The sequence below is a fragment of the Schistocerca piceifrons genome, unplaced genomic scaffold (assembly GCF_021461385.2).
Source record: "Schistocerca piceifrons isolate TAMUIC-IGC-003096 unplaced genomic scaffold, iqSchPice1.1 HiC_scaffold_455, whole genome shotgun sequence".
In the NCBI taxonomy this organism is placed as follows: domain Eukaryota; kingdom Metazoa; phylum Arthropoda; class Insecta; order Orthoptera; family Acrididae; genus Schistocerca; species Schistocerca piceifrons.
This window is the reverse complement of record NW_025728684.1, coordinates 1-22,584: the sequence shown is the minus strand read 5'-3', so window position 1 is coordinate 22,584 and position 22,584 is coordinate 1. Positions and strand designations below refer to the sequence as shown.

The following is a 22,584-nucleotide window of genomic DNA, read 5'->3' as shown; positions in this document are numbered from 1 at the left end:
CATGTAAAAACGGGGTCAGCATATGGGAAACGTGCCAGAGAATGGTGGCAAAAATAAATAGAACGGACCAGCGAGCTATAACACCTACAGTCATCACTGCGCCCGACATCAAACCATTTCCCAGGCCGAAAAGGCTGGCAACCCTGTGGATCCTCGGCATGACAGGCCACGCCATCGTGACGAAGCGGCAGACGGACCACGTCGACTTCCTGATGGACCTCTGGGAGGAACATAAGGAAGCGCAGCAGCACAGGCGGTACGACGAGAACTTCCAGAACTTCCTCCGGATACCCCTGCAGGCAGCCATCGACGACGTCTTCCCCGGCGGCACGTGAACACCAGCGAGCCTCCCCACAGCACCACAGCAACCTCCACAGTGCAGTGCAGTGAGAAAAGTGAAATAGTATAAATCCAAAAAGAAAGTGAAAGTAGAAGTGCGCCAAAGTGTTTTAAGAAATGCAGCAAAAAGAAAAAGAAAGTGTTTTTATCTGTGTGAACACCCTAGGGTGTAGTGTTTCAGTGCTACAACCTCCAAATCACCACCGGAATAACAGGTACATATAAAAGTGTACTTTTCCCTTCCTAAGTGCCACAAAGTCATAAGATGTACTAATAAACCTTTGCACTCATCTCCACTTTCACCTTCGACCTTCAACTGTCAGATCTGTCCTTCCATGTAAATAATATGTGATGCATGCTTAAACGCCGAACTAAAACCGGACCTCCTTTGTTTCTACCATCCTTTCATGCCTTAAATGCAATATGTAATTTAAATGTATATAACTTAATGTAATCAATATCTAAATAACTATGCTCATTTTTTTTGTTTTGTTTGTTTGTTTGTATGCACATTGCAAGTGAATAACTCTGTGACATCAGAGAAATGCCAGTCGTGTCAGTATTTGCCACAACAAACTTGGACATAAACATATAGCAATGAAAATGGACTACTCTCAGTAACGAATATAGGAAAAACTTATCGAATTGCTTAAAAACGAAAAGAATGAAAGGAAAATTACCAAATGGACAGCATGTCTTACAAAATAAGTAAGGGTAACAAATACCATACAAAGATGAATAAAAAAAAAAAATTTAATTAGAAAACTGTAGTGCTCAACCATGCAGATGATTTATTTTGTTGTTTTTTCTTATTTCTGAAATAAAGATTTGGTTACAAAAAAAAAAAAAAAAAAAGGTGCTGTTGGCTCTATCTCATTTTTTAATTTTTGCGTCGCTACACCTGCCAGCCCTCTTTTTCATACTAACTTTCAGGTGTGACAAAGATGCTTCCACAAGCATTTTAAAGTACTGCACTAAACATAAGACACGAAATTACAGTAATGAACTCAGTTTGAGCAAGAATGCGCCGAGGAATAGTGCTAGGAACTCGTTGGAAATGACGAAACACTACGAATCGACAGATGTGTCCTTGAAATGCGTCAGAGCCAACTGTTATGTAGCAGTGCTAAATTCGAAAAACTAACTAAATACATAAATTAAAAAAAAAAAAAAAAAAACAGCCGTTCTCGTCCGATCACCGCAGATAAGCAACAACGTTAGTATTCGGATCGGTGACTGCCTGGGACCTCTGGCTGTCTTCATACTTTGCTTTTTTGTCGCCACCACCACTGCCAGCCCTCTTTTTCAGATGTGACAACGATGTTTCCACAATGACTTAAATCTGTTGTAATAAACAAAAGATACGATATTAGGGCACTCAGTTTGAAGAAGAGTGTGCCAAGGAAGATTTCCAAAGAGTCTCTGGAAATAACAAAACAGTATGAAACGACAGAAATGTTGTGAAATACGTCAGGGCACATTGTTTTGTAGCAGTGCACAACTGCAAATTTGTAAACAACAATTTATCTTTCGTCGCTAGAAGAGATGGATGCTTTGTCGAACCTCCTGTGTCTTGTGTCCTCGTTTTCGCGCCTTTCCATGGCACGGCACGGCACGGCACGGCACGGCACGGCACGGCACAGCGCTGCTCTAGTACCTCCGAACGGCCGCACACGGCGTCTCGGACACGCCGGTTCGGCCCGCGCCCATCTCGCAGATGTTTGTCGTGCTTGTGCGGTCATATGGAGCGCGACCCGAGCGGCAGCGAGCGGCAGTCGAAGCAAAGTCGGGACAAGTCGGGACGGGAGGGGAGGGGACAGGCGAAAATGCACCGCGCAAATTACGCAAATATCTGGAAGCGCGGCGCGTGTCAGCCGGGTGAGAAAGCTTCCGCCGGTCCAGCAGGACACTGCCACACCCCGCGCAGTCCCCCCGACGCCCGGCCCCGCGCCGGATAACAAGAACAAGGTGCGTCTCCCGCGAGTGTCGGAGGCCGCACGCACCAAACGAATGACAGGCGGTGCAACGAGCAGCCGCGCTGTGCGTGTCACCCACGTGGCGGTGGAAGGACGTGCTTTGCGTCAAATGTGCCACGGAAAACGGCGATTGCGTGTGTTGGGAGAAGGGGCGAAGGCTTCCTCTGCCGTGCGGCCACATTATAAGGACGCCAACGGCCATACCATGTTGAATACACCGGTTCTCGTCCGATCACCGAAGTTAAGCAACATCGGGCCCGGTTAGTACTTGGATGGGTGACCGCCTGGGAACACCGGGTGCTGTTGGCTCTATCTCATTTTTTAATTTTTGCGTCGCTACACCTGCCAGCCCTCTTTTTCATACTAACTTTCAGGTGTGACAAAGATGCTTCCACAAGCATTTTAAAGTACTGCACTAAACATAAGACACGAAATTACAGTAATGAACTCAGTTTGAGCAAGAATGCGCCGAGGAATAGTGCTAGGAACTCGTTGGAAATGACGAAACACTACGAATCGACAGATGTGTCCTTGAAATGCGTCAGAGCCAACTGTTATGTAGCAGTGCTAAATTCGAAAAACTAACTAAATACATAAATTAAAAAAAAAAAAAAAAAACAGCCGTTCTCGTCCGATCACCGCAGATAAGCAACAACGTTAGTATTCGGATCGGTGACTGCCTGGGACCTCTGGCTGTCTTCATACTTTGCTTTTTTGTCGCCACCACCACTGCCAGCCCTCTTTTTCAGATGTGACAACGATGTTTCCACAATGACTTAAATCTGTTGTAATAAACAAAAGATACGATATTAGGGCACTCAGTTTGAAGAAGAGTGTGCCAAGGAAGATTTCCAAAGAGTCTCTGGAAATAACAAAACAGTATGAAACGACAGAAATGTTGTGAAATACGTCAGGGCACATTGTTTTGTAGCAGTGCACAACTGCAAATTTGTAAACAACAATTTATCTTTCGTCGCTAGAAGAGATGGATGCTTTGTCGAACCTCCTGTGTCTTGTGTCCTCGTTTTCGCGCCTTTCCATGGCACGGCACGGCACGGCACGGCACGGCACGGCACGGCACAGCGCTGCTCTAGTACCTCCGAACGGCCGCACACGGCGTCTCGGACACGCCGGTTCGGCCCGCGCCCATCTCGCAGATGTTTGTCGTGCTTGTGCGGTCATATGGAGCGCGACCCGAGCGGCAGCGAGCGGCAGTCGAAGCAAAGTCGGGACAAGTCGGGACGGGAGGGGAGGGGACAGGCGAAAATGCACCGCGCAAATTACGCAAATATCTGGAAGCGCGGCGCGTGTCAGCCGGGTGAGAAAGCTTCCGCCGGTCCAGCAGGACACTGCCACACCCCGCGCAGTCCCCCCGACGCCCGGCCCCGCGCCGGATAACAAGAACAAGGTGCGTCTCCCGCGAGTGTCGGAGGCCGCACGCACCAAACGAATGACAGGCGGTGCAACGAGCAGCCGCGCTGTGCGTGTCACCCACGTGGCGGTGGAAGGACGTGCTTTGCGTCAAATGTGCCACGGAAAACGGCGATTGCGTGTGTTGGGAGAAGGGGCGAAGGCTTCCTCTGCCGTGCGGCCACATTATAAGGACGCCAACGGCCATACCATGTTGAATACACCGGTTCTCGTCCGATCACCGAAGTTAAGCAACATCGGGCCCGGTTAGTACTTGGATGGGTGACCGCCTGGGAACACCGGCACCCTCCCTAGAGAAGAAGGGGGGCTGGGCCTGATAGATGTCACGAGAAAATGCGCGGCACTGTTGCTCCACCGAGCTCTACAAATGGAGGACAGAAGTGTAGACTGTACCACGTCGTCTCTACTAAAAGAACACAGACCCGATTCCGGGGAAGCGCCGGTAGATGTCAGTAGAATACCCTACAAGATGCGCTACTTGAAGCAGATAGTAATGGACAGTAGCTACATCTCATCCACGCTAGCAGTGAAAGAGATGAGAACTGCAGCGAAAATCTATCGTGCACTGAGAGGCAAACAAGGAAGAAGCAGAACAGAGACGAATCTTCCAGACCACGACTGGCCACAAGTCTGGAAGAATCTCTCTGAGAAAGCCATACCCCCGGAAGCTAGAGACACGTGGTACAAAGTCGTACACAACAAGATACCGACGAACGAGCGCCTAGCGCGCATCGGCATGCGTGAGTCGCCGCACTGCGAAGTGTGCAACGAGATCGACACCGTGGAACACCGCTTCACATGTCCGACAAGTCAGGCGATATGGGAGACATGCAGGAAAATGGTGGCGCTCATGAACAGGGCGGATCACCGAACTATAGAAGCCACAGCCCTCACGATCCCGGCTGCAAAATGTTTCCCACGTCCCAAACGCGTCGCGACCATGTGGACGTTCGCGATGACAGCGCACGCCATAATCGCAAAAAAACAAACGGACGGAGTGCAGTTCCTCACCGATCTCTGGGAGGAACACAAGCGAGCCAAGCGGAAAAACAACTACAGGCAGACGTTCCAGAACTACCTTCAGATAGCGCTGGACGCCGCCTTCAAGGACGCCCTCCGTCCCCACACGCCACGACCGCCTCCGACGTCTCCGCCGCCGCCGCCGCCGCCGCCGCTACCGCTGCCGCCGCCGTCGCCGCCGCCGCTGCCGCCGCCGCCGCCGGCGCCGCCGACGCCGCCGACGCCGCTGCCGCCACACCACGCCCCCCCCTAGTCCTCCACGCCTCCGTCGTCACCGATGCAGAGACCCTCCAACGCCCCCAAAGTGTTGTGTGTTAAATGTGAGTTCGGTATAAAATTTGTGCAGTGCAACAACAGTGTCCGCAGTGCTACGGCTACACATATAGGGCATATCCAGGTAGCGTTCTTAAAAATGTGCGAAACATCACTACGCCGAAGATGACTATGTGAGTAGACTAACAAAAGAAACATCTATATTCAATCCATATTTAATCATGTTAAACTTATCTAGAATATAGTTGTCCACTTATAGAATTATTCTTTAATTATGTTTCAAAAGTGTTCCGTATCGCCCTCTCTCTCTCTCTCTCTCTCTCTCTCTCTCTCTCTCTCCCTGTCTCTCTATTTCTCTCTCTCTCCCTCTCTCGCTCTCTTCCCCTCAACCACCATCTCGTGGACACCTAGCTATATATATATAATATTCTTTCATACATATTTGTCATTGTCCTTTGTCTCTTAAATGTAAGCCTTAGCCAATAAGACATCTCTAATAATAGCTACAAGCCACATAATGGCACCAGACCAAAAACTCGACCTAAAGTAAAGAACTTAGAAGTGTTTGAATCAATAACCCATAAAATTTAACAAAAACGCAAACAAAACTGAAAAATGAAATATTATTGCTCCACTGACTTACAAATCAGTGCAACAGTGTAAATTACCTGCAAATGCACAAAATATAATGAAACAGACAATTGCAACAAAGTTACATATCAGTAAAGAAAAGAAAAAGACTCGATAACTAACTGAAATTGAAATTGAAAATACCTTGGAATCTCATGACTGTATTTGTTATTTTGTAAATAAAAGTTTATTACGTTTAAAAAAAAAAAAAAAAAAGGTGCTGTTGGCTCTATCTCATTTTTTAATTTTTGCGTCGCTACACCTGCCAGCCCTCTTTTTCATACTAACTTTCAGGTGTGACAAAGATGCTTCCACAAGCATTTTAAAGTACTGCACTAAACATAAGACACGAAATTACAGTAATGAACTCAGTTTGAGCAAGAATGCGCCGAGGAATAGTGCTAGGAACTCGTTGGAAATGACGAAACACTACGAATCGACAGATGTGTCCTTGAAATGCGTCAGAGCCAACTGTTATGTAGCAGTGCTAAATTCGAAAAACTAACTAAATACATAAATTAAAAAAAAAAAAAAAAAACAGCCGTTCTCGTCCGATCACCGCAGATAAGCAACAACGTTAGTATTCGGATCGGTGACTGCCTGGGACCTCTGGCTGTCTTCATACTTTGCTTTTTTGTCGCCACCACCACTGCCAGCCCTCTTTTTCAGATGTGACAACGATGTTTCCACAATGACTTAAATCTGTTGTAATAAACAAAAGATACGATATTAGGGCACTCAGTTTGAAGAAGAGTGTGCCAAGGAAGATTTCCAAAGAGTCTCTGGAAATAACAAAACAGTATGAAACGACAGAAATGTTGTGAAATACGTCAGGGCACATTGTTTTGTAGCAGTGCACAACTGCAAATTTGTAAACAACAATTTATCTTTCGTCGCTAGAAGAGATGGATGCTTTGTCGAACCTCCTGTGTCTTGTGTCCTCGTTTTCGCGCCTTTCCATGGCACGGCACGGCACGGCACGGCACGGCACGGCACGGCACAGCGCTGCTCTAGTACCTCCGAACGGCCGCACACGGCGTCTCGGACACGCCGGTTCGGCCCGCGCCCATCTCGCAGATGTTTGTCGTGCTTGTGCGGTCATATGGAGCGCGACCCGAGCGGCAGCGAGCGGCAGTCGAAGCAAAGTCGGGACAAGTCGGGACGGGAGGGGAGGGGACAGGCGAAAATGCACCGCGCAAATTACGCAAATATCTGGAAGCGCGGCGCGTGTCAGCCGGGTGAGAAAGCTTCCGCCGGTCCAGCAGGACACTGCCACACCCCGCGCAGTCCCCCCGACGCCCGGCCCCGCGCCGGATAACAAGAACAAGGTGCGTCTCCCGCGAGTGTCGGAGGCCGCACGCACCAAACGAATGACAGGCGGTGCAACGAGCAGCCGCGCTGTGCGTGTCACCCACGTGGCGGTGGAAGGACGTGCTTTGCGTCAAATGTGCCACGGAAAACGGCGATTGCGTGTGTTGGGAGAAGGGGCGAAGGCTTCCTCTGCCGTGCGGCCACATTATAAGGACGCCAACGGCCATACCATGTTGAATACACCGGTTCTCGTCCGATCACCGAAGTTAAGCAACATCGGGCCCGGTTAGTACTTGGATGGGTGACCGCCTGGGAACACCGGCACCCTCCCTAGAGAAGAAGGGGGGCTGGGCCTGATAGATGTCACGAGAAAATGCGCGGCACTGTTGCTCCACCGAGCTCTACAAATGGAGGACAGAAGTGTAGACTGTACCACGTCGTCTCTACTAAAAGAACACAGACCCGATTCCGGGGAAGCGCCGGTAGATGTCAGTAGAATACCCTACAAGATGCGCTACTTGAAGCAGATAGTAATGGACAGTAGCTACATCTCATCCACGCTAGCAGTGAAAGAGATGAGAACTGCAGCGAAAATCTATCGTGCACTGAGAGGCAAACAAGGAAGAAGCAGAACAGAGACGAATCTTCCAGACCACGACTGGCCACAAGTCTGGAAGAATCTCTCTGAGAAAGCCATACCCCCGGAAGCTAGAGACACGTGGTACAAAGTCGTACACAACAAGATACCGACGAACGAGCGCCTAGCGCGCATCGGCATGCGTGAGTCGCCGCACTGCGAAGTGTGCAACGAGATCGACACCGTGGAACACCGCTTCACATGTCCGACAAGTCAGGCGATATGGGAGACATGCAGGAAAATGGTGGCGCTCATGAACAGGGCGGATCACCGAACTATAGAAGCCACAGCCCTCACGATCCCGGCTGCAAAATGTTTCCCACGTCCCAAACGCGTCGCGACCATGTGGACGTTCGCGATGACAGCGCACGCCATAATCGCAAAAAAACAAACGGACGGAGTGCAGTTCCTCACCGATCTCTGGGAGGAACACAAGCGAGCCAAGCGGAAAAACAACTACAGGCAGACGTTCCAGAACTACCTTCAGATAGCGCTGGACGCCGCCTTCAAGGACGCCCTCCGTCCCCACACGCCACGACCGCCTCCGACGTCTCCGCCGCCGCCGCCGCCGCCGCCGCTACCGCTGCCGCCGCCGTCGCCGCCGCCGCTGCCGCCGCCGCCGCCGGCGCCGCCGACGCCGCCGACGCCGCTGCCGCCACACCACGCCCCCCCCTAGTCCTCCACGCCTCCGTCGTCACCGATGCAGAGACCCTCCAACGCCCCCAAAGTGTTGTGTGTTAAATGTGAGTTCGGTATAAAATTTGTGCAGTGCAACAACAGTGTCCGCAGTGCTACGGCTACACATATAGGGCATATCCAGGTAGCGTTCTTAAAAATGTGCGAAACATCACTACGCCGAAGATGACTATGTGAGTAGACTAACAAAAGAAACATCTATATTCAATCCATATTTAATCATGTTAAACTTATCTAGAATATAGTTGTCCACTTATAGAATTATTCTTTAATTATGTTTCAAAAGTGTTCCGTATCGCCCTCTCTCTCTCTCTCTCTCTCTCTCTCTCTCTCTCTCTCCCTGTCTCTCTATTTCTCTCTCTCTCCCTCTCTCGCTCTCTTCCCCTCAACCACCATCTCGTGGACACCTAGCTATATATATATAATATTCTTTCATACATATTTGTCATTGTCCTTTGTCTCTTAAATGTAAGCCTTAGCCAATAAGACATCTCTAATAATAGCTACAAGCCACATAATGGCACCAGACCAAAAACTCGACCTAAAGTAAAGAACTTAGAAGTGTTTGAATCAATAACCCATAAAATTTAACAAAAACGCAAACAAAACTGAAAAATGAAATATTATTGCTCCACTGACTTACAAATCAGTGCAACAGTGTAAATTACCTGCAAATGCACAAAATATAATGAAACAGACAATTGCAACAAAGTTACATATCAGTAAAGAAAAGAAAAAGACTCGATAACTAACTGAAATTGAAATTGAAAATACCTTGGAATCTCATGACTGTATTTGTTATTTTGTAAATAAAAGTTTATTACGTTTAAAAAAAAAAAAAAAAAAGGTGCTGTTGGCTCTATCTCATTTTTTAATTTTTGCGTCGCTACACCTGCCAGCCCTCTTTTTCATACTAACTTTCAGGTGTGACAAAGATGCTTCCACAAGCATTTTAAAGTACTGCACTAAACATAAGACACGAAATTACAGTAATGAACTCAGTTTGAGCAAGAATGCGCCGAGGAATAGTGCTAGGAACTCGTTGGAAATGACGAAACACTACGAATCGACAGATGTGTCCTTGAAATGCGTCAGAGCCAACTGTTATGTAGCAGTGCTAAATTCGAAAAACTAACTAAATACATAAATTAAAAAAAAAAAAAAAAAACAGCCGTTCTCGTCCGATCACCGCAGATAAGCAACAACGTTAGTATTCGGATCGGTGACTGCCTGGGACCTCTGGCTGTCTTCATACTTTGCTTTTTTGTCGCCACCACCACTGCCAGCCCTCTTTTTCAGATGTGACAACGATGTTTCCACAATGACTTAAATCTGTTGTAATAAACAAAAGATACGATATTAGGGCACTCAGTTTGAAGAAGAGTGTGCCAAGGAAGATTTCCAAAGAGTCTCTGGAAATAACAAAACAGTATGAAACGACAGAAATGTTGTGAAATACGTCAGGGCACATTGTTTTGTAGCAGTGCACAACTGCAAATTTGTAAACAACAATTTATCTTTCGTCGCTAGAAGAGATGGATGCTTTGTCGAACCTCCTGTGTCTTGTGTCCTCGTTTTCGCGCCTTTCCATGGCACGGCACGGCACGGCACGGCACGGCACGGCACGGCACAGCGCTGCTCTAGTACCTCCGAACGGCCGCACACGGCGTCTCGGACACGCCGGTTCGGCCCGCGCCCATCTCGCAGATGTTTGTCGTGCTTGTGCGGTCATATGGAGCGCGACCCGAGCGGCAGCGAGCGGCAGTCGAGCAAAGTCGGGACAAGTCGGGACGGAAGGGGAGGGGACAGGCGAAAATGCACCGCGCAAATTACGCAAATATCTGGAAGCGCGGCGCGTGTCAGCCGGGTGAGAAAGCTTCCGCCGGTCCAGCAGGACACTGCCACACCCCGCGCAGTCCCCCCGACGCCCGGCCCCGCGCCGGATAACAAGAACAGGGTGCGTCTCCCGCGAGTGTCGGAGGCCGCACGCACCAAACGAATGACAGGCGGTGCAACGAGCAGCCGCGCTGTGCGTGTCACCCACGTGGCGGTGGAAGGACGTGCTTTGCGTCAAATGTGCCACGGAAAACGGCGATTGCGTGTGTTGGGAGAAGGGGCGAAGGCTTCCTCTGCCGTGCGGCCACATTATAAGGACGCCAACGGCCATACCATGTTGAATACACCGGTTCTCGTCCGATCACCGAAGTTAAGCAACATCGGGCCCGGTTAGTACTTGGATGGGTGACCGCCTGGGAACACCGGGTGCTGTTGGCTCTATCTCATTTTTTAATTTTTGCGTCGCTACACCTGCCAGCCCTCTTTTTCATACTAACTTTCAGGTGTGACAAAGATGCTTCCACAAGCATTTTAAAGTACTGCACTAAACATAAGACACGAAATTACAGTAATGAACTCAGTTTGAGCAAGAATGCGCCGAGGAATAGTGCTAGGAACTCGTTGGAAATGACGAAACACTACGAATCGACAGATGTGTCCTTGAAATGCGTCAGAGCCAACTGTTATGTAGCAGTGCTAAATTCGAAAAACTAACTAAATACATAAATTAAAAAAAAAAAAAAAAAACAGCCGTTCTCGTCCGATCACCGCAGATAAGCAACAACGTTAGTATTCGGATCGGTGACTGCCTGGGACCTCTGGCTGTCTTCATACTTTGCTTTTTTGTCGCCACCACCACTGCCAGCCCTCTTTTTCAGATGTGACAACGATGTTTCCACAATGACTTAAATCTGTTGTAATAAACAAAAGATACGATATTAGGGCACTCAGTTTGAAGAAGAGTGTGCCAAGGAAGATTTCCAAAGAGTCTCTGGAAATAACAAAACAGTATGAAACGACAGAAATGTTGTGAAATACGTCAGGGCACATTGTTTTGTAGCAGTGCACAACTGCAAATTTGTAAACAACAATTTATCTTTCGTCGCTAGAAGAGATGGATGCTTTGTCGAACCTCCTGTGTCTTGTGTCCTCGTTTTCGCGCCTTTCCATGGCACGGCACGGCACGGCACGGCACGGCACGGCACGGCACAGCGCTGCTCTAGTACCTCCGAACGGCCGCACACGGCGTCTCGGACACGCCGGTTCGGCCCGCGCCCATCTCGCAGATGTTTGTCGTGCTTGTGCGGTCATATGGAGCGCGACCCGAGCGGCAGCGAGCGGCAGTCGAAGCAAAGTCGGGACAAGTCGGGACGGGAGGGGAGGGGACAGGCGAAAATGCACCGCGCAAATTACGCAAATATCTGGAAGCGCGGCGCGTGTCAGCCGGGTGAGAAAGCTTCCGCCGGTCCAGCAGGACACTGCCACACCCCGCGCAGTCCCCCCGACGCCCGGCCCCGCGCCGGATAACAAGAACAAGGTGCGTCTCCCGCGAGTGTCGGAGGCCGCACGCACCAAACGAATGACAGGCGGTGCAACGAGCAGCCGCGCTGTGCGTGTCACCCACGTGGCGGTGGAAGGACGTGCTTTGCGTCAAATGTGCCACGGAAAACGGCGATTGCGTGTGTTGGGAGAAGGGGCGAAGGCTTCCTCTGCCGTGCGGCCACATTATAAGGACGCCAACGGCCATACCATGTTGAATACACCGGTTCTCGTCCGATCACCGAAGTTAAGCAACATCGGGCCCGGTTAGTACTTGGATGGGTGACCGCCTGGGAACACCGGCACCCTCCCTAGAGAAGAAGGGGGGCTGGGCCTGATAGATGTCACGAGAAAATGCGCGGCACTGTTGCTCCACCGAGCTCTACAAATGGAGGACAGAAGTGTAGACTGTACCACGTCGTCTCTACTAAAAGAACACAGACCCGATTCCGGGGAAGCGCCGGTAGATGTCAGTAGAATACCCTACAAGATGCGCTACTTGAAGCAGATAGTAATGGACAGTAGCTACATCTCATCCACGCTAGCAGTGAAAGAGATGAGAACTGCAGCGAAAATCTATCGTGCACTGAGAGGCAAACAAGGAAGAAGCAGAACAGAGACGAATCTTCCAGACCACGACTGGCCACAAGTCTGGAAGAATCTCTCTGAGAAAGCCATACCCCCGGAAGCTAGAGACACGTGGTACAAAGTCGTACACAACAAGATACCGACGAACGAGCGCCTAGCGCGCATCGGCATGCGTGAGTCGCCGCACTGCGAAGTGTGCAACGAGATCGACACCGTGGAACACCGCTTCACATGTCCGACAAGTCAGGCGATATGGGAGACATGCAGGAAAATGGTGGCGCTCATGAACAGGGCGGATCACCGAACTATAGAAGCCACAGCCCTCACGATCCCGGCTGCAAAATGTTTCCCACGTCCCAAACGCGTCGCGACCATGTGGACGTTCGCGATGACAGCGCACGCCATAATCGCAAAAAAACAAACGGACGGAGTGCAGTTCCTCACCGATCTCTGGGAGGAACACAAGCGAGCCAAGCGGAAAAACAACTACAGGCAGACGTTCCAGAACTACCTTCAGATAGCGCTGGACGCCGCCTTCAAGGACGCCCTCCGTCCCCACACGCCACGACCGCCTCCGACGTCTCCGCCGCCGCCGCCGCCGCCGCCGCTACCGCTGCCGCCGCCGTCGCCGCCGCCGCTGCCGCCGCCGCCGCCGGCGCCGCCGACGCCGCCGACGCCGCTGCCGCCACACCACGCCCCCCCCTAGTCCTCCACGCCTCCGTCGTCACCGATGCAGAGACCCTCCAACGCCCCCAAAGTGTTGTGTGTTAAATGTGAGTTCGGTATAAAATTTGTGCAGTGCAACAACAGTGTCCGCAGTGCTACGGCTACACATATAGGGCATATCCAGGTAGCGTTCTTAAAAATGTGCGAAACATCACTACGCCGAAGATGACTATGTGAGTAGACTAACAAAAGAAACATCTATATTCAATCCATATTTAATCATGTTAAACTTATCTAGAATATAGTTGTCCACTTATAGAATTATTCTTTAATTATGTTTCAAAAGTGTTCCGTATCGCCCTCTCTCTCTCTCTCTCTCTCTCTCTCTCTCTCTCTCTCCCTGTCTCTCTATTTCTCTCTCTCTCCCTCTCTCGCTCTCTTCCCCTCAACCACCATCTCGTGGACACCTAGCTATATATATATAATATTCTTTCATACATATTTGTCATTGTCCTTTGTCTCTTAAATGTAAGCCTTAGCCAATAAGACATCTCTAATAATAGCTACAAGCCACATAATGGCACCAGACCAAAAACTCGACCTAAAGTAAAGAACTTAGAAGTGTTTGAATCAATAACCCATAAAATTTAACAAAAACGCAAACAAAACTGAAAAATGAAATATTATTGCTCCACTGACTTACAAATCAGTGCAACAGTGTAAATTACCTGCAAATGCACAAAATATAATGAAACAGACAATTGCAACAAAGTTACATATCAGTAAAGAAAAGAAAAAGACTCGATAACTAACTGAAATTGAAATTGAAAATACCTTGGAATCTCATGACTGTATTTGTTATTTTGTAAATAAAAGTTTATTACGTTTAAAAAAAAAAAAAAAAAAGGTGCTGTTGGCTCTATCTCATTTTTTAATTTTTGCGTCGCTACACCTGCCAGCCCTCTTTTTCATACTAACTTTCAGGTGTGACAAAGATGCTTCCACAAGCATTTTAAAGTACTGCACTAAACATAAGACACGAAATTACAGTAATGAACTCAGTTTGAGCAAGAATGCGCCGAGGAATAGTGCTAGGAACTCGTTGGAAATGACGAAACACTACGAATCGACAGATGTGTCCTTGAAATGCGTCAGAGCCAACTGTTATGTAGCAGTGCTAAATTCGAAAAACTAACTAAATACATAAATTAAAAAAAAAAAAAAAAAACAGCCGTTCTCGTCCGATCACCGCAGATAAGCAACAACGTTAGTATTCGGATCGGTGACTGCCTGGGACCTCTGGCTGTCTTCATACTTTGCTTTTTTGTCGCCACCACCACTGCCAGCCCTCTTTTTCAGATGTGACAACGATGTTTCCACAATGACTTAAATCTGTTGTAATAAACAAAAGATACGATATTAGGGCACTCAGTTTGAAGAAGAGTGTGCCAAGGAAGATTTCCAAAGAGTCTCTGGAAATAACAAAACAGTATGAAACGACAGAAATGTTGTGAAATACGTCAGGGCACATTGTTTTGTAGCAGTGCACAACTGCAAATTTGTAAACAACAATTTATCTTTCGTCGCTAGAAGAGATGGATGCTTTGTCGAACCTCCTGTGTCTTGTGTCCTCGTTTTCGCGCCTTTCCATGGCACGGCACGGCACGGCACGGCACGGCACGGCACGGCACAGCGCTGCTCTAGTACCTCCGAACGGCCGCACACGGCGTCTCGGACACGCCGGTTCGGCCCGCGCCCATCTCGCAGATGTTTGTCGTGCTTGTGCGGTCATATGGAGCGCGACCCGAGCGGCAGCGAGCGGCAGTCGAGCAAAGTCGGGACAAGTCGGGACGGAAGGGGAGGGGACAGGCGAAAATGCACCGCGCAAATTACGCAAATATCTGGAAGCGCGGCGCGTGTCAGCCGGGTGAGAAAGCTTCCGCCGGTCCAGCAGGACACTGCCACACCCCGCGCAGTCCCCCCGACGCCCGGCCCCGCGCCGGATAACAAGAACAGGGTGCGTCTCCCGCGAGTGTCGGAGGCCGCACGCACCAAACGAATGACAGGCGGTGCAACGAGCAGCCGCGCTGTGCGTGTCACCCACGTGGCGGTGGAAGGACGTGCTTTGCGTCAAATGTGCCACGGAAAACGGCGATTGCGTGTGTTGGGAGAAGGGGCGAAGGCTTCCTCTGCCGTGCGGCCACATTATAAGGACGCCAACGGCCATACCATGTTGAATACACCGGTTCTCGTCCGATCACCGAAGTTAAGCAACATCGGGCCCGGTTAGTACTTGGATGGGTGACCGCCTGGGAACACCGGGTGCTGTTGGCTCTATCTCATTTTTTAATTTTTGCGTCGCTACACCTGCCAGCCCTCTTTTTCATACTAACTTTCAGGTGTGACAAAGATGCTTCCACAAGCATTTTAAAGTACTGCACTAAACATAAGACACGAAATTACAGTAATGAACTCAGTTTGAGCAAGAATGCGCCGAGGAATAGTGCTAGGAACTCGTTGGAAATGACGAAACACTACGAATCGACAGATGTGTCCTTGAAATGCGTCAGAGCCAACTGTTATGTAGCAGTGCTAAATTCGAAAAACTAACTAAATACATAAATTAAAAAAAAAAAAAAAAAAAACAGCCGTTCTCGTCCGATCACCGCAGATAAGCAACAACGTTAGTATTCGGATCGGTGACTGCCTGGGACCTCTGGCTGTCTTCATACTTTGCTTTTTTGTCGCCACCACCACTGCCAGCCCTCTTTTTCAGATGTGACAACGATGTTTCCACAATGACTTAAATCTGTTGTAATAAACAAAAGATACGATATTAGGGCACTCAGTTTGAAGAAGAGTGTGCCAAGGAAGATTTCCAAAGAGTCTCTGGAAATAACAAAACAGTATGAAACGACAGAAATGTTGTGAAATACGTCAGGGCACATTGTTTTGTAGCAGTGCACAACTGCAAATTTGTAAACAACAATTTATCTTTCGTCGCTAGAAGAGATGGATGCTTTGTCGAACCTCCTGTGTCTTGTGTCCTCGTTTTCGCGCCTTTCCATGGCACGGCACGGCACGGCACGGCACGGCACGGCACGGCACAGCGCTGCTCTAGTACCTCCGAACGGCCGCACACGGCGTCTCGGACACGCCGGTTCGGCCCGCGCCCATCTCGCAGATGTTTGTCGTGCTTGTGCGGTCATATGGAGCGCGACCCGAGCGGCAGCGAGCGGCAGTCGAAGCAAAGTCGGGACAAGTCGGGACGGGAGGGGAGGGGACAGGCGAAAATGCACCGCGCAAATTACGCAAATATCTGGAAGCGCGGCGCGTGTCAGCCGGGTGAGAAAGCTTCCGCCGGTCCAGCAGGACACTGCCACACCCCGCGCAGTCCCCCCGACGCCCGGCCCCGCGCCGGATAACAAGAACAAGGTGCGTCTCCCGCGAGTGTCGGAGGCCGCACGCACCAAACGAATGACAGGCGGTGCAACGAGCAGCCGCGCTGTGCGTGTCACCCACGTGGCGGTGGAAGGACGTGCTTTGCGTCAAATGTGCCACGGAAAACGGCGATTGCGTGTGTTGGGAGAAGGGGCGAAGGCTTCCTCTGCCGTGCGGCCACATTATAAGGACGCCAACGGCCATACCATGTTGAATACACCGGTTCTCGTCCGATCACCGAAGTTAAGCAACATCGGGCCCGGTTAGTACTTGGATGGGTGACCGCCTGGGAACACCGGGTGCTGTTGGCTCTATCTCATTTTTTAATTTTTGCGTCGCTACACCTGCCAGCCCTCTTTTTCATACTAACTTTCAGGTGTGACAAAGATGCTTCCACAAGCATTTTAAAGTACTGCACTAAACATAAGACACGAAATTACAGTAATGAACTCAGTTTGAGCAAGAATGCGCCGAGGAATAGTGCTAGGAACTCGTTGGAAATGACGAAACACTACGAATCGACAGATGTGTCCTTGAAATGCGTCAGAGCCAACTGTTATGTAGCAGTGCTAAATTCGAAAAACTAACTAAATACATAAATTAAAAAAAAAAAAAAAAAAACAGCCGTTCTCGTCCGATCACCGCAGATAAGCAACAACGTTAGTATTCGGATCGGTGACTGCCTGGGACCTCTGGCTGTCTTCATACTTTGCTTTTTTGTCGCCACCACCACTGCCAGCCCTCTTTTTCAGATGTGACAACGATGTTTCCACAATGACTTAAATCTGTTGTAATAAACAAAAGATACGATATTAGGGCACTCAGTTTGAAGAAGAGTGTGCCAAGGAAGATTTCCAAAGAGTCTCTGGAAATAACAAAACAGTATGAAACGACAGAAATGTTGTGAAATACGTCAGGGCACATTGTTTTGTAGCAGTGCACAACTGCAAATTTGTAAACAACAATTTATCTTTCGTCGCTAGAAGAGATGGATGCTTTGTCGAACCTCCTGTGTCTTGTGTCCTCGTTTTCGCGCCTTTCCATGGCACGGCACGGCACGGCACGGCACGGCACGGCACGGCACAGCGCTGCTCTAGTACCTCCGAACGGCCGCACACGGCGTCTCGGACACGCCGGTTCGGCCCGCGCCCATCTCGCAGATGTTTGTCGTGCTTGTGCGGTCATATGGAGCGCGACCCGAGCGGCAGCGAGCGGCAGTCGAAGCAAAGTCGGGACAAGTCGGGACGGGAGGGGAGGGGACAGGCGAAAATGCACCGCGCAAATTACGCAAATATCTGGAAGCGCGGCGCGTGTCAGCCGGGTGAGAAAGCTTCCGCCGGTCCAGCAGGACACTGCCACACCCCGCGCAGTCCCCCCGACGCCCGGCCCCGCGCCGGATAACAAGAACAAGGTGCGTCTCCCGCGAGTGTCGGAGGCCGCACGCACCAAACGAATGACAGGCGGTGCAACGAGCAGCCGCGCTGTGCGTGTCACCCACGTGGCGGTGGAAGGACGTGCTTTGCGTCAAATGTGCCACGGAAAACGGCGATTGCGTGTGTTGGGAGAAGGGGCGAAGGCTTCCTCTGCCGTGCGGCCACATTATAAGGACGCCAACGGCCATACCATGTTGAATACACCGGTTCTCGTCCGATCACCGAAGTTAAGCAACATCGGGCCCGGTTAGTACTTGGATGGGTGACCGCCTGGGAACACCGGGTGCTGTTGGCTCTATCTCATTTTTTAATTTTTGCGTCGCTACACCTGCCAGCCCTCTTTTTCATACTAACTTTCAGGTGTGACAAAGATGCTTCCACAAGCATTTTAAAGTACTGCACTAAACATAAGACACGAAATTACAGTAATGAACTCAGTTTGAGCAAGAATGCGCCGAGGAATAGTGCTAGGAACTCGTTGGAAATGACGAAACACTACGAATCGACAGATGTGTCCTTGAAATGCGTCAGAGCCAACTGTTATGTAGCAGTGCTAAATTCGAAAAACTAACTAAATACATAAATTAAAAAAAAAAAAAAAAAACAGCCGTTCTCGTCCGATCACCGCAGATAAGCAACAACGTTAGTATTCGGATCGGTGACTGCCTGGGACCTCTGGCTGTCTTCATACTTTGCTTTTTTGTCGCCACCACCACTGCCAGCCCTCTTTTTCAGATGTGACAACGATGTTTCCACAATGACTTAAATCTGTTGTAATAAACAAAAGATACGATATTAGGGCACTCAGTTTGAAGAAGAGTGTGCCAAGGAAGATTTCCAAAGAGTCTCTGGAAATAACAAAACAGTATGAAACGACAGAAATGTTGTGAAATACGTCAGGGCACATTGTTTTGTAGCAGTGCACAACTGCAAATTTGTAAACAACAATTTATCTTTCGTCGCTAGAAGAGATGGATGCTTTGTCGAACCTCCTGTGTCTTGTGTCCTCGTTTTCGCGCCTTTCCATGGCACGGCACGGCACGGCACGGCACGGCACGGCACGGCACAGCGCTGCTCTAGTACCTCCGAACGGCCGCACACGGCGTCTCGGACACGCCGGTTCGGCCCGCGCCCATCTCGCAGATGTTTGTCGTGCTTGTGCGGTCATATGGAGCGCGACCCGAGCGGCAGCGAGCGGCAGTCGAGCAAAGTCGGGACAAGTCGGGACGGAAGGGGAGGGGACAGGCGAAAATGCACCGCGCAAATTACGCAAATATCTGGAAGCGCGGCGCGTGTCAGCCGGGTGAGAAAGCTTCCGCCGGTCCAGCAGGACACTGCCACACCCCGCGCAGTCCCCCCGACGCCCGGCCCCGCGCCGGATAACAAGAACAGGGTGCGTCTCCCGCGAGTGTCGGAGGCCGCACGCACCAAACGAATGACAGGCGGTGCAACGAGCAGCCGCGCTGTGCGTGTCACCCACGTGGCGGTGGAAGGACGTGCTTTGCGTCAAATGTGCCACGGAAAACGGCGATTGCGTGTGTTGGGAGAAGGGGCGAAGGCTTCCTCTGCCGTGCGGCCACATTATAAGGACGCCAACGGCCATACCATGTTGAATACACCGGTTCTCGTCCGATCACCGAAGTTAAGCAACATCGGGCCCGGTTAGTACTTGGATGGGTGACCGCCTGGGAACACCGGGTGCTGTTGGCTCTATCTCATTTTTTAATTTTTGCGTCGCTACACCTGCCAGCCCTCTTTTTCATACTAACTTTCAGGTGTGACAAAGATGCTTCCACAAGCATTTTAAAGTACTGCACTAAACATAAGACACGAAATTACAGTAATGAACTCAGTTTGAGCAAGAATGCGCCGAGGAATAGTGCTAGGAACTCGTTGGAAATGACGAAACACTACGAATCGACAGATGTGTCCTTGAAATGCGTCAGAGCCAACTGTTATGTAGCAGTGCTAAATTCGAAAAACTAACTAAATACATAAATTAAAAAAAAAAAAAAAAAAACAGCCGTTCTCGTCCGATCACCGCAGATAAGCAACAACGTTAGTATTCGGATCGGTGACTGCCTGGGACCTCTGGCTGTCTTCATACTTTGCTTTTTTGTCGCCACCACCACTGCCAGCCCTCTTTTTCAGATGTGACAACGATGTTTCCACAATGACTTAAATCTGTTGTAATAAACAAAAGATACGATATTAGGGCACTCAGTTTGAAGAAGAGTGTGGCAAGGAAGATTTCCAAAGAGTCTCTGGAAATAACAAAACAGTATGAAACGACAGAAATGTTGTGAAATACGTCAGGGCACATTGTTTTGTAGCAGTGCACAACTGCAAATTTGTAAACAACAATTTATCTTTCGTCGCTAGAAGAGATGGATGCTTTGTCGAACCTCCTGTGTCTTGTGTCCTCGTTTTCGCGCCTTTCCATGGCACGGCACGGCACGGCACGGCACGGCACGGCACGGCACAGCGCTGCTCTAGTACCTCCGAACGGCCGCACACGGCGTCTCGGACACGCCGGTTCGGCCCGCGCCCATCTCGCAGATGTTTGTCGTGCTTGTGCGGTCATATGGAGCGCGACCCGAGCGGCAGCGAGCGGCAGTCGAAGCAAAGTCGGGACAAGTCGGGACGGGAGGGGAGGGGACAGGCGAAAATGCACCGCGCAAATTACGCAAATATCTGGAAGCGCGGCGCGTGTCAGCCGGGTGAGAAAGCTTCCGCCGGTCCAGCAGGACACTGCCACACCCCGCGCAGTCCCCCCGACGCCCGGCCCCGCGCCGGATAACAAGAACAAGGTGCGTCTCCCGCGAGTGTCGGAGGCCGCACGCACCAAACGAATGACAGGCGGTGCAACGAGCAGCCGCGCTGTGCGTGTCACCCACGTGGCGGTGGAAGGACGTGCTTTGCGTCAAATGTGCCACGGAAAACGGCGATTGCGTGTGTTGGGAGAAGGGGCGAAGGCTTCCTCTGCCGTGCGGCCACATTATAAGGACGCCAACGGCCATACCATGTTGAATACACCGGTTCTCGTCCGATCACCGAAGTTAAGCAACATCGGGCCCGGTTAGTACTTGGATGGGTGACCGCCTGGGAACACCGGGTGCTGTTGGCTCTATCTCATTTTTTAATTTTTGCGTCGCTACACCTGCCAGCCCTCTTTTTCATACTAACTTTCAGGTGTGACAAAGATGCTTCCACAAGCATTTTAAAGTACTGCACTAAACATAAGACACGAAATTACAGTAATGAACTCAGTTTGAGCAAGAATGCGCCGAGGAATAGTGCTAGGAACTCGTTGGAAATGACGAAACACTACGAATCGACAGATGTGTCCTTGAAATGCGTCAGAGCCAACTGTTATGTAGCAGTGCTAAATTCGAAAAACTAACTAAATACATAAATTAAAAAAAAAAAAAAAAAAACAGCCGTTCTCGTCCGATCACCGCAGATAAGCAACAACGTTAGTATTCGGATCGGTGACTGCCTGGGACCTCTGGCTGTCTTCATACTTTGCTTTTTTGTCGCCACCACCACTGCCAGCCCTCTTTTTCAGATGTGACAACGATGTTTCCACAATGACTTAAATCTGTTGTAATAAACAAAAGATACGATATTAGGGCACTCAGTTTGAAGAAGAGTGTGCCAAGGAAGATTTCCAAAGAGTCTCTGGAAATAACAAAACAGTATGAAACGACAGAAATGTTGTGAAATACGTCAGGGCACATTGTTTTGTAGCAGTGCACAACTGCAAATTTGTAAACAACAATTTATCTTTCGTCGCTAGAAGAGATGGATGCTTTGTCGAACCTCCTGTGTCTTGTGTCCTCGTTTTCGCGCCTTTCCATGGCACGGCACGGCACGGCACGGCACGGCACGGCACGGCACAGCGCTGCTCTAGTACCTCCGAACGGCCGCACACGGCGTCTCGGACACGCCGGTTCGGCCCGCGCCCATCTCGCAGATGTTTGTCGTGCTTGTGCGGTCATATGGAGCGCGACCCGAGCGGCAGCGAGCGGCAGTCGAAGCAAAGTCGGGACAAGTCGGGACGGGAGGGGAGGGGACAGGCGAAAATGCACCGCGCAAATTACGCAAATATCTGGAAGCGCGGCGCGTGTCAGCCGGGTGAGAAAGCTTCCGCCGGTCCAGCAGGACACTGCCACACCCCGCGCAGTCCCCCCGACGCCCGGCCCCGCGCCGGATAACAAGAACAAGGTGCGTCTCCCGCGAGTGTCGGAGGCCGCACGCACCAAACGAATGACAGGCGGTGCAACGAGCAGCCGCGCTGTGCGTGTCACCCACGTGGCGGTGGAAGGACGTGCTTTGCGTCAAATGTGCCACGGAAAACGGCGATTGCGTGTGTTGGGAGAAGGGGCGAAGGCTTCCTCTGCCGTGCGGCCACATTATAAGGACGCCAACGGCCATACCATGTTGAATACACCGGTTCTCGTCCGATCACCGAAGTTAAGCAACATCGGGCCCGGTTAGTACTTGGATGGGTGACCGCCTGGGAACACCGGGTGCTGTTGGCTCTATCTCATTTTTTAATTTTTGCGTCGCTACACCTGCCAGCCCTCTTTTTCATACTAACTTTCAGGTGTGACAAAGATGCTTCCACAAGCATTTTAAAGTACTGCACTAAACATAAGACACGAAATTACAGTAATGAACTCAGTTTGAGCAAGAATGCGCCGAGGAATAGTGCTAGGAACTCGTTGGAAATGACGAAACACTACGAATCGACAGATGTGTCCTT

General features: G+C 50.2%; 8 non-coding genes and 3 pseudogenes across 8 annotated transcripts; all 11 read left to right on the top strand.

Annotated features, from left to right (window-relative positions):
* Positions 1-2,505: 2,505 nt before the first annotated feature.
* Positions 2,506-2,624, top strand: LOC124751221. The gene has a single exon (XR_007012059.1). It is a non-coding gene; the product is annotated as a 5S ribosomal RNA (ribosomal RNA).
* Positions 2,625-3,921: 1,297 nt separating this feature from the next.
* LOC124751216 lies at positions 3,922-4,036 on the top strand (annotated as a pseudogene).
* Positions 4,037-7,195: 3,159 nt separating this feature from the next.
* LOC124751215 lies at positions 7,196-7,310 on the top strand (annotated as a pseudogene).
* Positions 7,311-10,468: 3,158 nt separating this feature from the next.
* LOC124751220 lies at positions 10,469-10,587 on the top strand. Its single transcript, XR_007012058.1, has one exon. It is a non-coding gene; the product is annotated as a 5S ribosomal RNA (ribosomal RNA).
* A 1,297-nt stretch (positions 10,588-11,884) lies between these two features.
* Positions 11,885-11,999, top strand: LOC124751214 (annotated as a pseudogene).
* Positions 12,000-15,157: 3,158 nt separating this feature from the next.
* Positions 15,158-15,276, top strand: LOC124751208. Its single transcript, XR_007012053.1, has one exon. It is a non-coding gene; the product is annotated as a 5S ribosomal RNA (ribosomal RNA).
* Positions 15,277-16,575: 1,299 nt separating this feature from the next.
* Positions 16,576-16,694, top strand: LOC124751266. Its single transcript, XR_007012100.1, has one exon. It is a non-coding gene; the product is annotated as a 5S ribosomal RNA (ribosomal RNA).
* Positions 16,695-17,992: 1,298 nt separating this feature from the next.
* Positions 17,993-18,111, top strand: LOC124751254. Its single transcript, XR_007012089.1, has one exon. It is a non-coding gene; the product is annotated as a 5S ribosomal RNA (ribosomal RNA).
* Positions 18,112-19,407: 1,296 nt separating this feature from the next.
* Positions 19,408-19,526, top strand: LOC124751242. The gene has a single exon (XR_007012078.1). It is a non-coding gene; the product is annotated as a 5S ribosomal RNA (ribosomal RNA).
* A 1,298-nt stretch (positions 19,527-20,824) lies between these two features.
* Positions 20,825-20,943, top strand: LOC124751230. The gene has a single exon (XR_007012067.1). It is a non-coding gene; the product is annotated as a 5S ribosomal RNA (ribosomal RNA).
* A 1,298-nt stretch (positions 20,944-22,241) lies between these two features.
* Positions 22,242-22,360, top strand: LOC124751201. The gene has a single exon (XR_007012047.1). It is a non-coding gene; the product is annotated as a 5S ribosomal RNA (ribosomal RNA).
* The last annotated feature ends 224 nt before the right edge of the window (positions 22,361-22,584 follow it).